We start from the raw sequence: 15,893 nt of genomic DNA, 5'->3' as shown, positions 1-15,893 counted from the left end.
TAGGTTTGCATATTATGTGCCTGTAAAAGAGACTCTAAAATGTTTGTTGGAATCTGATTTGTGATGATCGGAGGACAGCAGCAGCGAATCGAATTCCCAGGGGTCGTCGGATTCTGATTCGGACTGAACCGGGCTGACGTCTTCGTGAGACGAACTGAGCAGCGCTGAGCTGAGCCAAGAGTCGAGGGACCCGAACATGGAAGAGAAAGTGCAGTTGAAGAGGACCAAGAGGGACGACATGAGTGTATGTCACCCGTTGTTGAACCTGAACCTTGCGAGGAACCGGTGTTGTTGCAGGCAGATGATTCAGATGAAGTCCGAGAGACTGGGCCTGTTGAGGCTGAAGTTTCTCAAACAGAGGAGAAGAAGAGCACAGAGGAGAAGAAGCAGCCCCCCCCCCCCCCCTTGCTCTCTTTGTTCCATCAGCAAGCAGGGCCAGAATCAAATGGTTCAGGTTAAAATCAAAATTATTTAATATTCTTATCAGAAGCCAAAACAAATGCAAACTGAATTACACTATCGACAGTAAAACAAACATAATATTCCATGAAATATGAGGCCCCGTCCACACCACAGGACAGAATGGTGTGTCTGTCCCATGATGCGGAGGAGGTCTGATGATCTTCTGCAATTCGAAGATCCTTTGTCCCGGCTGAGTCTCTCAAAAGTATCATGTTTCACATTTCTCAGCCAATCGATCAGCTCAGTGATTGGCCGGATTCCAATAAGCCCCTCCTGGGCCGATGACCCATTGTTCTGTTCTTCACACCTAGGTCAGCCAGCTTCGTTCCAACCCCCGCTGGCAGACACCTCCTGACATTCTTGGGGCCAGTTCCTTTGTTTGATTCGCCAAACCCCCGCTTCCAGTACAGTCCTCACACCTTCCTCTTACAGTATGAAATGACCTCTGATGATGAAATGACTTCTTGGTCTAAACTCTTACAAGTAAACCCACTGTAACATATAATATCCAGCACTAGGAATGCTCTAAAACTTAAATCCCTCACAGGCCCAACACACACCCCGCGCTAAGGAGGTCCACCAGAGAAAGGCGACCTGGCCAGATGTTTACTTACCCCTCCCTTGGTCAACCAACCTACCAACCACGACTCTTCGTTAGTGCTATAGGGATACAGCCAACCTGTTATACATACCAATACCCACAGTCATACTTACATTCAGCCCAACCCGCACACATCATCCCAACCACATATCTCCCAGTCACCTATCCCATGCATTGCTATTAAATAGGTGACAGTATTAGTATGGAGTATCTAGAAAATTCTTTAAGGTCTTGGGTACCTCATACATTGGGAGGGTGTCTTTATTTTGTATGTGTATTGTTATGAGTTAAAAGAGGTATCAGGAAAAATAACAGTCAAGTGTCGGGAGCCACTTTTGTTTGTTGGGGAGCGTGTGGCACACCCAAAAATGTGACTACAATGATTTAAATATGTAGAACATGGTTTGAGGGACTGAAGTAATTTACAGAGTGTAATCGGAACATATGGACCGAACAGAGGGACAGGAAAGAATTGCAGCGCCTGAGGAGGAACTATTGACACCGGAGCAGTTGCACGCAGGTTGCTTTAGGGTGTGACACCTGTTGTGTAAAAACAACTTAACGAATTGAGTTCGAGGCGTTTACTTAGATTCAAGCAATAGTTTTATTTATCACAGAGATATTAGCCGAGCAGTTAAACGTGCACGGTCCTAACAGTTCCTCTCCGATTGAGAGCAACGTGAAAAGGCGCTTGGACACGGAAGCGCAGTAAGTTTTGTAGGTTCTCCTTAGAGGAGCCATTGGTCAAAGTCAAGGTGCAGGCGGGATCGATTTTAGCAGAGCGACGGCCTGGTTGGAGCTCCGAGCATATCCGCTCGCACCGGCTCACGTCCGGGATCCTCCTCGATGCATCATCAGTGTGTGTGTATGTTGTGAAAGCCTAGCCTAACAGGCTCCAAAGTGTGGCGTCTAGAGTGCTAGAGCGCCCCGCTTGGAGTTTTAAACCTTCATAACCTGTAACTCGCAACTCCGCTAATTAGCACATAAAGCTCTGATTAAATGTATTTACATAACACACCCGCTCACTCCTCAGATCTGATCTGGAAGAACAACTGAACGGCTGGTGTCTTGGTGTTTGTTAAACTGTATCTGTGTCCTACAGAATTTTCCTTTTGTTGCTGTGGTCCCATTCCTGGGACCCGTAACACATGCATGCTCCGAACTGTGTATATATGAGGGTGTGAGTGTTTGTTTCTTTGCTTTACTGTGTGCTGTTTTTACTGTTCTGTTGCATACCATGATGTGACTGCAGCGTGCATGTCTGGTCCTGTGTGGGGACGTCATACCAATACATGAATGTAGATATATTGTTAAATCTTTACCTCCCCCCAAAAGTCTTTAGTAAGTTTCCGTATCGTTGGTTGAAAACCGACTAACGACACAACTTCCATGACGTGTCATCGTGGGTCCACAAACAGATGCGTGGCAACTAGCAGTAATCTGTTAGTAATGGACTGATTTAGACCATTACGAGTCTCATCCCTGTCTGAAACAAAAACCAGCGTGGACTATTTAAATATTTCGGGGAGAGTAAGAAAGGTGATGCTGATATTGATAAATGGGAGTTTGTAAAGGGATTTGGGGAGTCAAGTTGCCGGGGGGAGGGAGAGAGAGAGAGCGAGAGCGAGAGAGATATTAGTGATGGGTCCGGCAACACCGATGCGTCGGCGCATGTGTCGAGCTCATAGAGCGAAACCCCGTGTCGGTGCGCGTATCGCTTTAAGAAAGTCACGTGACCGATACAGCTGCTGTTTCGCCTGTCACTGAGGCCCCAAACTGTGTTTATAAGGAAGCGCATCTGTCAACGGGATGCATCTCTGCCAAAAGAATCACAGATCTTTTGAAGCGCAATTCTTCCCTTCAAGCCATGGAGCCCGAAAGAAAAAGAAAGGTTTCCGTTGTGTGGGACCATTTTGATCTTATATCGGCAAATAAGGTATTTGTTTTTATTTCCTTGTTGTTTCATCCTGTTCCTCTCAGTTTCCGCTTGATCTATCAGAATTAAAATCCTTTTCAAAGTGACTCTTAGTTTAAATGATTCATTTCATTTTCTGCAGGTTAAATGTCGCATTTGTTCGACAGAACTGTCCTACATTAATAAAAGCACCTCGTCGATGCTGAGGCATTACAGAGCGAGGCATGAAAATGAGGAGGTCACAAATACACCAAGAATAAACAGGTATACAGACATTTTACAACTTCCTCATGGTCACTTTATTGATAATTAATTCATATTATTTTTTTATTACTTCATTTTTGACCATCAAGCTTCCAGGAAGCATGCGTTGGACCAGCCAATTCTCAATTTCATTCTCAAGGACTGCCAACCCCTCAGCATTGTTGAGAGTGAGGGGTTCAGGGAACTGCTTCAGGTCCTTGAGCCATCATATGTTTTGCCAACCAGAAAGGTTTGTATAGAAAATGTCTCGAGAAGTAGTTGATATATCCAATTAATTTAATTTAAATATATTGATTTGCTTTTGGTTTATCGTGGTTTAATTTTCAGACTGTCAAAGAAATGGTGGCCAAAAAATATGAGGAGGAATGAGAACGAGTGAAAATGGAAGTACAGCAAGCTGTGGCAGTGAGTATAACAGCTGACATGTGGACATCTGTGAACATGGAGGCTTACTTGGCTCTTACCTGTCACTACATTAATGAGAATATGCAGTTGTGTACATCTGTGTTGAGAGTGCAATACTTTCCACAAAGTCACACTGCTGACAATTTGGCCCGAGTCACAAGGGGCATGATGGATGACTGGGCTATAACTAATAAAGTAAAGTGTCTTGTGACCGACGCAGCACCAAACATGATTTCATCCACAAAAATTCTCAAAATTCGCCATTCAATTTGCATTGCACACACTCTAAATTTATTAGTAAAAAAATCATGTGATCAAATCCCTACACTTACATCAATCAGACACAAATCGAGGCAAATTGTAACATATTTCAGATCAAGCACCACAGCCAAAGAGAAGCTTGCTCAAGTGCAGCAACAGATGGGACGGCCAAGCCTGAAACTCATCAATGAGGTGCCAACACGCTGGAACAGCACATATCAAATGCTGGCAAGGCTACATGATGAGAAGGAACCAGTGTGGGTATCCCTCGCCTCACTAAAAACAGACATAACTCCAGTTACGGCTGATGAGTTTACCATCATAGGAGAAACACTTCTTGTGCTTGCTCCTTTCCATCAAGCTACAGTGGAGTTGTCTGAAGAGAAGAGAGTTTCAGGGTCAAAGGTCATCCCCATGATGAAAATGCTCTATCATGCACTTGAGCGTAACGCTTCAAATTTGCACACAGGCAGCAATACACCTCCACGAACACCTGAGGCGACGAGTCACAGACACTGCTTCTAATCTGGAGTCATTCAGTGTGTTGACCCTATCAACACTTCTAGACCTCAGATTTAAATCACTCGGGTTTCGTAGTTCCTCCAAATGCAGTGAAGCAGTCAGTAGACTAAAATCTGAATGTGCGGCTGTAATTGGGCGCACATTGACTGAGCCACAGCCTGGACCTTCTTCACAACAGCTATCGGCACCCACTTCAGGCATGTTATTCAGTTTTATCAGTTTATTTGTGCATTTCTTTGCTTGCAAATCATGTACTAAAATGACAATTTGTTGTTTTTTAGATAACCTGTGGAAGCACCTTGATGAGGAAGTTGGCAGGCAGACCACCAACGTCACAGCCGATGCAATCATTGAGGTTCAGAAATACCTGGTAGAGGGCAACATTCCAAGGTCCCAGGATCCTTTGAAATATTGGGACAACCAAAGGAACACATACCCAAACCTCTTCCGGCTGTCCCTACAATTTTTGTGCACACCAGCCTCATCTGTGCCATGTGAGCGGGTGTTCTCTAAAGCTGGAGAACTTGCGTCAAAGAAACGTAATCGCCTGAATGCCAAGACATTGGAACAACTTCTTTTTTTGAATAAAAATGGATAAAAAAAAAATCCCCTCCCTGCCTCAAAGACAAGTACATAAGCATCCTCACAGTCACATGTTAAAGATATCAAATATATTTTAAACTTAAATGAAGATATAAAATAATACAATAACTTAAATTATATTATTGTATATATTAAATCAGTATGTCAGTTGAGCCTGTCAACTCGGTTGCCTGTAATGATTTTTAAGATCCAGCAGGTGTCAGTATTGAGCAACACAGTATCAATACAGTTTGGGTAATGTGCCGCAACGCTTCATGAGGGCACACACACACACACACACACACACACACACACACACACACACACACACACACACACACACACACACACACACACACACACACACACACACACACACACACACACACACACACACACACACACACACACACACACACACACACACACACACACACACACACACACACACACACACACACACACACACACACACACACACACACACACACACACACACACACACACACACACACACACACACACACACACACACACACACACACACACACACACACACACACACACACACACACACACACACACACACACACACACACACACACACACACACACACACACACACACACACACACACACACACACACACACACACACACACACACACAGGACTGTCTCAGAAAATTTGAATATTGTGATAAAGTTCTTTATTTTGTGTAATGCAATTAAAAAAACAAAAATGTCATGCATTCTGGATTCATTACAAATCAACTGAAATATTGCAAGCCTTTTATTCTTTTAATATTGCTGATTATGGCTTACAGCTTAAGAAAACTCAAATATCCTATCTCTAAATATTAGACTATCATGAAAAAGTATACTAGTAGGGTATTCAACTAATCACTTGAATCGTCTAATTAACTCGAAACACCTGCAAGGGTTTCCTGAGCCTTGAAAAACACTCAGCTTGGTTCAGTAAACTAAATCACACGTATGGGGATTATCACAATATTCAAATTTCTGAGACAGTCCTGTATATATATACATAGAGCAACAAATTACCTCTGCCTGTTTCCTCTTCCCAGGGTGTTCGGGCAAATTAATTCCCCAGGGGCCCAAGCACCCATTTATAGTTCCGGGAAATACCAACTACAGGAAGCAGGTAGGGGGAAGTGAACATATGTGTTGCTGTATTTAGTTAGATAACTTATGGGTGATTATTTACGTTAGGTATAGGACTTATTTATATATAGTTGTTAATTAATATTGGTATGGTTGTGGTGGGTAAAATTCTGTAAATATTTATTATACATAGATAGATAGCAATAGACTTACCTGTAGGTGGTATGGCTGGTCCAATTAGATGGACCAGGTGTACAAAAGGGCCCTGATATTTTGAGCCTAAGAAAATGTTTTTAAGACGAGATGAGAACAGGACTGATAGGTTTGCATATTATGTGCCTGTAAACGAGACTCTAAAATGTTTGTTGGAATCTGATTTGTGGAAGAACTGTATGTCAGGAGATTACTCAACTGAGTCTCCCTCAGAGTCAGATGTTCTAAGTGACATTAGTGATGGTCAGACATTCAAATCCAATGATTTTTTTTGGTCAAAATCCATCATGCTTCAAGCTAGTACTATACCAGGATGCTTTGTAGTATGTGGTGTTGTATGTAGTGAGTTATTCAATTTTGGTTTGTTATTTCTTCCCAGAACAAACTTTTCAGATTCACTAGCAGGGTATGTAGGATATGAGGTGAAACAGAGCTTCTGTACTATCTATGACTTCGAGGTAATAAAGCTGTCCCTGAAGACAATTTGAGCCTTTGTTTCAGTGCTTTTGTGAAACTTCAGAGTAGGTTTAAGGCAGGTTGCATTGCTAAGAAGAATCTCCTTTAAAGTAAGTAATTGTACACATTTCTAACAAATATCTGAACATTTTTATTGGTAAAAGTGCAGAAAATTAAGACAATTTACTCTTATCTTGTAACATTTAACTAATTTGCTCCTGCCACCTTTCAGACATTGCATTCAAACTCGAGTGGTTGTGGACTTGGATGGGAACAATTTGATTGCTTTTATGACAACGAGGAAAACGGTGAGATTCTAAAAGCAAGCAGTTGTTTTTTTTACTTTTAAAGATGATTTTTTTGTCATTCGTGTTTTATTGGACAGCAGAAGTAGAGAGACAGGAACCACAGTGGAGTGAGGGGATGATCTTTAGCAAAGGGCCCAACTGGAATCAAACCTTTGTTGCTGGATAACAATATGTGGTACGTGCCAAACCAGGTGAGGAACTGTTTTTATTTTTGATTGTAAATTTAGCCATTTCATTTTAATTTGCAACATTTGCATTGAAAAAATTGATGCTTGAGATGATTTCATTTTTCACTAAAGAGGATGCATGTCCACCCCTTGTCTTTTTTCTCTTTATTCTTTCTTTCAGGTGTGATTACGACTACCAGCGGTTGTACTTCAGATGAACCTCATCACCCTCTTTGCTGTCTTACTAGTCTAACCTTAGGATCGGATACAAGTTTTGTCAAGGATAAACAGTGGTAAGTTGTTGTAAAGTTCAGTGTATGTTCATTTAGCAAGAGAAGGCTTTAGGGTCTTCTATTTGTGTAAGTACTGTGTAGCCATTTCATGTTCAAACATTGTATGCATGTATTGTTGAGGTTAAGCACTGCATAAACCTAGACATTGCATAATCCAATGTTATTTTAACTTTTTGCCAGAATAACCCTTTTTTTTTGACATACTGTGAATTTATTTTGACTTTATTGACATACCATACTGTATTATGGCTATTTCTTATTCATGAATCATGTTTGTAGCTTAATGACATCTTTAACCCTACTCTTTGTTTACTCTTTTGTAAGTTTGTTCTGTTTACCCTCTTTAATGTTTTGTCTTTTTATAGTTCGATTATTTTTTGTGTGAAGTATGTGTGAACCATTTTGCAACTGCTATATAAAGTTATATTATTGGTGTTGTTGTTACTGTTATTAGTATTGTTAATGTTTTCTATGTTGGCTTTTTTCTGGCTGTAGAGAGGATCATGCTAGCCCACAGCGAACACCAGATTGACTTGTGAGCCTTCAAGCAGAAATTCTGACCTGCCTAAAGTTCCAGTTTCCTGAACAACATACCCTGTCTGTGTGAGACTCTGTCCCACCTGTCTTCAGTCAAGTCTGGACCTAAGACACCAGTCTTGTCAAGGCTAATTAGAGGTAAGCGGTGGTATGATTCAGTGTAGCAAATGATAGGTGCAACTCAAACTTCACTCAATCCATCATCCTCAGGTGCACGGTCCGAGCCAATAGCTTTATGCAAACAGATGAAACCACTACACTGATATATAGTTTAGCATTTACTACTATTTATCTTTTAGTGCTCTGAACTGATAACCCCCTTACATTACATTCGCAAAGATGTGTTTTACACTAAATTCAAGATGGCGGAAAATCTAAGTAGGCGGAGCTTAGGGGTCTGAGAGGCTTTTTTTTTTAAATCTAGCGGATTAGGACATGTGTGTTGAATTTCAAGTCAATCGGACAAACTGGCCGAGGGGCGTCGCCGGTCCGCTTTGTAGGGGGCGCTAGAGAGCCATTTTTTTACACACATTTATGGCACCTATATCACACTTCTATTTTCGCCAGACCTGACAAGTCTGCAAAAATTGGTGAGTTTTGGGGTATGGGAAATACTCCAAATATGCGCTCAATGTTCTAAAATAAAAATCAGAAGAAAACTAATAATAACCCTTACAATTTCAATAGGGCCTTCGCTGGCCCGACGTTGTCGGTGGCTCGGGCCCTAATAAGAATAAAAACCCCTACAATTTCAATAGGGCCTTCGCTGGCCCGACGTTGTCGGTGGCTCGGGCCCTAAAAATGTAGAATTGATGGAATTAATAAGATGTGCCGATAACCTGGTTGTATCAAACATGATGATAGTCTTTATTGCTTGAGTGGAGGAATCTGTGTATTTAGGCTGCTTGTCGACAGAAATTACACACATGCTGATGATGCCTTAGTGCTGAAATGTGTAATTTTTTTTACCAATCGACATGATAATTATATTTTTTATTAACTATAAAGATGACTTACAAAATTTTATTCCAGAGTGCTGGTTTCTTCTCAGTCATTGGAGCTCAGTTTAACACCAGAAGGCAGTGAATGTTTCTCTGTGTAGGCATCATGCTGAAGCACTGCATCAATCTAACTTTGCCTTTGTTTCTGTTTTTGGCTGCAGAGAGGATCATCAAGAGACGAGCCCTCAAGCAGAACTGGTGAAAATACACGAAGTTCCAACTTCCTGAACTTCATGTCCATGCGAGACTATACCATGTTGAGTGACCTCTTCAGTCTGGACTCAGTGACTCATTACTCTTGATCAACTCAGGGCAAGTGGCTAATCTTTTCATGTTTATTCATGGATTATCCTTCATATATATGGACACATGCTGTTGCTTCAAGATCTCAACACTGCTTTGTTAGTATATTGTACAAGATATTGTATCAGTTCAACCTGTTTTTCACAGAGAATGTTAGTTTCTTAAGGTTTATCAATGATGGTCTGTACCTTGATTTACAATATGCTTTGATATTTCCTTTGTAATTTACAATAATCAGAAGTTGACTGAAATCTATGCCAACCAATTGTAATATGTTCTACGTTGTACCGTATTTTTGTACCGTGATGTCTTATACATTGTCAATATATTTTTTTACGGTAAAGTTCTGGCAACCACAGCTGCCGGTAATTTACCGTCAAATTGCATTTTTCAATAAAGTGCCGTAATGTATCATACAGTTGTACTGTGCTTTTTACTGAGAAAAACTGTAATTAGGTTCACAGTATAGTTGCTGTTTTTAAAGTTATTTACCGTAAACACATTTATAACGTGGCTGTTATTTCTAAAGCAAATTACCGTTAACAGGTTTAATGATATCTGTTTTTTTTATAGTAATTTACCGTAAACAAAAACAGTTCTCAACTGTGAAATCTACGGTTGCTAAAAAACATACCGTGATGTATTATACATTCTTACTTTATTTTTTACGGTGAAGTTCTGGCAACCACAGCTGCCAGTATTTTTTACCGTATATTACACAGAATTTTTTTTTAGTGTACAATAACGAGTCAATGTCCTTCAGACTGAAGACTATAAAGGCGATCAAGTGACGTCACAAAGGCTCGAAAAAGAACGCCCACTGTTTCGAGCCTTTGTGACGTCACGTGAGACAACATCCGGTTATATAAGTGTCTTTGATCGCTGGGTAACCATCATCACCTCTGAGTTACAGCATTATATTGATGAACAGTAGAGCTGCATTGACATGACATGCTCTGACTGTCATGAAGACAGACATTTTGATGAAACGTGCTGAAACATTTTATTCAATTTCGTCCTCCACACATCACATGGCATCTCTTCTGTGTAATTGAACCGATATTGGCATGTTCTCACATGTCGAGTGACCTTTGCATTCCATAGCCGAATGGTTAGCGTGACTGCACACAACGTAGACCCTTAATGCACTCTTCCTTTCATTCCCTTTATATCCGATTGTGTTATGCCCACAGAGGTACCGGTTATATATCCACTGTGCGCCCCATGTGCCTGCGCCCCGTACGCCGTCTGGCCCGTGCGCCATCAGTCTTCATTTTATATCCGATTGTGTTCTGCCCTCTTGTTAAGACAAATGCCTTTGTCCCCAACTAAAGGGTTGCATGAAACACTATAGAGTCAAACCTCATTACATGATCACATGTTTCTTACAGTTTCGTTGAAAATATATATGCAAATACTTTTCAAGCACTGACTTGTAATGCAATTCTATATATTACTACCATATCATTTTCATTTCTTGAATCATTTCTTGTATTTTATTTAACAGATGGCATTTCTCTCTCCATCGTGACCAAACAGTCAGCTGGAACAAGCATCAAACTAAAACACGTTTGTCCAAAATATGTAGAGCGATTCAAAAATATGAATACATCGCCACACTCATTGCTTCAATCAGTTTTATGACCGAATTAACATTCAAATAATAAACTCACTGTAATGCATGCTCAGCTGGAACTATTCACCTTACTATGAACACCTGTGGAGAATTAAAAGCATTATTTAGTAGAATTAATAACACCCCTAGTGGTGAATGAAATTGTCACAATGATGAGAATGTAAATTATGTTAAGAGTCACAATATATTTACTTATGGAATGTAATATAGGTTTACAGGATGTTTACTTATAGAAGATATTATATCTTTGCAATAAGTTTACTTGTAGGAGTCTTTTAACATAATCATTGGAAGTGTTGAACCAAAGTACAGTCACATAGGTTAGGGGGTTCTGAGCCATGAGGCAGAGACATCAAAGGGGACACAGAGGTGCTGGACAAATGGCCAACAGAGGGGGAGGAGAACCGGAGACAACTGATGAGGAAGCAGACGGTCATAAAACAACAGAGGACTCCTGGGTAACACCATGCGGCCGCAGGACAGAGGGCAGGTCAGAGGTGATGTCAGAGGTGATGTCACAAGGGGTCCAGCCATTGAGATGAGCAGTGGATCGATGAAGGAGGCGTCAGAGCGATTGGAAGCCAATCACTGACCCCAGAAGACGGCCTTTGTGTTTTACGACAGATTTCGGACACTTTCCGACCATCAAAGGACATAAAAGGACTGTTTGCGAGGACGTGCGCCAGGCCATGGTAGTTCGCTTTGCAGGATCCGACTTGGTCGGGCCTGTGAGGGGAGTCGCACGTGGTCTCTGCTCTCGAGATGCACACTATCGATAGTGTATTATAGATTGTAATTGTCATCATCAGTTTACAGTCGTCATTGTTTAATTAAATACTGTTTTGAATTTGGACCGGATCAAGTTACTTTATGATGCGCCTGCGCAGAAAGAAGTAAACACAGCAGCGGCCTTGCGATTCCTCCACTAGCTTCAGCCTCAACACACCTAAGGGGGAAAGTGCACGCTACAGCTGAGGGAACGGGCAGATGTGATACCTGGTGTGTACAGACACTGCAATATGACTGCCTAATATGTTTGAAAGCTACGAAAACACGCTGAAAGGCTCTCCCGTTTCCTCACTATAATGTCACATTAAATCCTATATAAACGAAAACACACAGACACTTCTATTCACCACTAGGGGTGCCAATAATCCTATTAATAATACTTTTTAATACTGCAATTCTTCACAGTAGTCAATGTGTTTTCTTGGACATACAGCAAATATGATTCAATCAATCTTTAAAAGTGGAAAAAATCAAGAAGGACTTTAAATGTGAATTTGTGAATTAGGATAAATTAGAATAAAGGTAATTTGGTTTGAACCCAGGTGCGTAGGAAACCATTTATCTTGCAGCAAGACCTCAAAAGAGTTGTTGCAAGAGGAAAAACCATGCACATACTCATGAAAGGGTAACTTCTGTATTTTTCACCCTGAACCCTATTTTCCCATGTGTTTGTGTCTAAGTGACTAATGGGGACATTTAGTGTAAACTGATCCAGTATTGAAGTAGAACTGTAACGACCTGTAAGGGCAAGTGAGCAGCGTCAATGTAAGATTACATCTACTAAAATGGGTTGTTGTTGCCACTAGGCTCAGATTGTTGTTATAAGTGTTTGGCAACATTATGGAAGGAACCCTGCAGAGAAATACACTGTTCTTTCTTTTTATTTGCAAATTACATATTTTCTGTTTTCTGTTTTCAAGAGAAGAATGAAGAAAGGCAGACATGTGACCCAGAAGTAAAGTATCAAAATAAATGCCAAGAGGATAGAACGGCCACATGTAAGGGTAACCTTGGAAGAAAATTTCATAAAAATAAATACAGGAGGTTGAAATTGTTTTCTTTTTAAATGTAGACTTTTTTTCCATTTGCACATGTAACCTCTGTAAGATGTCTCCTGGAGCTGGTGGCTTGTGGTAACAGCAGGTTTATTCCACATCTGCATTCATCACAAAGAACACAGTAGAATTTTCAGCACTTGTGGACAACTGCACATGCTCTATCTAGTCGTGAAACCTCCGTTGCGTTGAGGATTACTCATTTTGAAATACAGTGGTCTAATGATACAGTGATCGTATAGTGGTTTTAAATTCATGTAAATAAAATAGCCGAAATAGAACAAAAACTGTCTCTCTCTTAAATGTATGAGGAGAAATAAAAAGATATATATATATATAACCAAAAATATATTTATACAGATTTCTCACACTGGACTGTTACCTTTTTCATTTTATAATAACAATTGTGTAACTGAGTAAACATGTAGACTATATAACACACCCAATCTGCATGTTTAAAATAGTATCACACTCTATAGAACAGCATACTGTAACATACCTGCATTCATCACAAAGCACAAAGTAGAATTTTCAGCACTTGTGGACAACTGCGCATGCTCTATCTAGAAAGACGGCATAACGTTAATGTTAGCTAGCTATAACGGAGACATTTTTACTGGCAATAAAACACATAAAAAACGTATAGTTAACTTAATAAAAACATGGCGAATATAATCTAAGACAATTACTATTTAACAAAATAAAGCCAGCTCAACTCTTATGTACTTTTAAAGTTAGTTAACATTATATTGTCCACGGACATTCACAGAAACGTTACCTAGTCGTGAATCCTCCGTTGCGTTGAGGATTACCCATAGTCCTTTGCGTCTACTATTCAGTGCAGGTACATATTTACAACAGCAGGTGGCGTAGTTTTCCCATTTAGCGGGATTTAATCTGAACATGTTCAACTATGTTACACACACACTTAAGACTTAATAAAGTCCAGATAATTAAAGAACATACAAAATGTGACACGAGAAGTCAAGAAGCCACAGGCTTATACAACATACTTCCCCTCAACATAAGGAGAAAAACAAACAATAACAAATAAGGGAAAATAATAATCTGACATAATTTATAAAACTACATTAACATACAATATTATCTATCTAAAAACATCTATCCATGTACACAGCAAGAGATTGTTTGAGTCAATACAGTTCTTCATTTAATCTTAGTCATTCTTATGTGTGCAGAGTTGTTGCTGTTGGCACTGATATATTTTTTTCTCTCTCAACAATGTGCTGTTGCTTGAGTTAAGGCAGAGCATAGACTGTATAGGAAGATGCAGAGTGAACGAGATTACCCGCTCTACCAGTAGAAGGCAGTATGAGTGTATTTAAATCAGAGATTTCAATGTTTGCCTGGTTGGCGTCTTTACTAACAGGTTATTGATATATATGCATTTCATGCTGTTCATTCAATTTGGTATTTGATGCTTATGGTTATATACAGCATGTATTGACCTTGTATTTTATACAATTTCAGTACCACACATACCTACATGCATGTGTTTATTGTGTGGCAATAAATAATGATAACTGAGAAATAGGCATTTGGTTTGTTCTTGCTCATCACCCTTACATTTGCTGTTGGTTATGTTGTGAAGAAGTGGTTTGAGCATGACATGGGGGAGTAGAAACGCATTTGTAGTCCCATTTTGATACAGAAAGAAAACACAAAAGGGCGAAGCTATATAATATGGTGGAAGGTGGAGGATGAGTTTAGGAGTCAACAAACCACATTCTGCTCTAAGTGTTGATACTTTCAAGATGTGTGAGGGCTGAGTGGAGGGCAATGAAGTTTATAATTGGTTGGGTTTTGGAAATGGAATGCAATGGAAATTGGGGGCCCTTGCAAAATATACCAGGCCGTCCATCTTTCACTAAAGTAATCCTACTGGAATATTCTCGAAGATCAACTGTGGCCTTTGGGATTAGCATCTTAAAACATGTGTGTGATGACATTGCACAAAGAAAGTGCATGACTACATAAGGTGGAATGAATATACTGCATATCAGTATTTAGTCCCTTATGTCTCGAATATCTGCCATGCCTTCGAGCATGTGACTGAATCCCTGCCATCTTTATAATTCTGTAGCTGCATTTCTTCTCTCTGTAGTTTTGGAATCAGTAGTTCATCAGCCTTAGTTCAAATCTGTTTGGGGAAGTACAATCAGTAGTGTGGAAAAGGAAATGTCATTTCAGGTGCTGGAACTGGGAAAGTCCCACATAGTACGATGTAGTCATCATGATGATTATATTGGTAGAATGACCCACCGTCAATCTGAATGGGCTTGATCTAAACTGACCCCGATAACTCGTTAATATATTTGTATTTAGTAAATTGTTTTGGGGGCTACACGGTGGTGTAGTGGCTAGCTCATGATGTTTTGGCTCTTTGATAATGGTATTGTGTTGATAAATGTATGTTCATATGTCAAATGTATTTATTCCTTTAGTCACCTTAAAATATGTAGGTATTGTGCCAATTAGTACCTCCATATTATCCCCAAAACGTGTGAACCCCTGTGCTAGTATAAATGCTCACTTTATCTGTGAATGGTTCTAATGAATGAATGAAATGATCATTCTCTAGTTAATATCCTTTGTTATAAATAATACTCATTATTACTTGATCATGTATCAGTGCATGTTGTCGGAGTGTTGTTCAGTGACACTCTCAAACCCAGCTCAACAGAGGCTCCTTTTCACGCGAGATTTGCGTTGCTCAGCAACCGATGACAACATCTCCATTGATAACACTAACGCCATTGCAACGCTGGTTGTAAGGATTCACCAAGTAGATATATATTGATTTTTCAATTCTTATAATGGAGGTAAGCGCTATTCCTGAGGCCGTTGTATCAAAATATTTTACAAGGCAACTTAACGTTGGTGATTAACTATATGTTACATTATACTTCTAACATAACGTTAAAGTGTAGTACGTTCTTGTAAGCAAAATACGCGTTACATTTATCTAATCTGGCGTGGA

Source organism: Pholis gunnellus, assembly GCF_910591455.1.
Source record: "Pholis gunnellus genome assembly, chromosome: 13".
Lineage (NCBI taxonomy): Eukaryota > Metazoa > Chordata > Actinopteri > Perciformes > Pholidae > Pholis > Pholis gunnellus.
The sequence above is the reverse complement of the archived record's forward strand: the minus strand, read 5'-3'. Positions refer to the sequence as shown.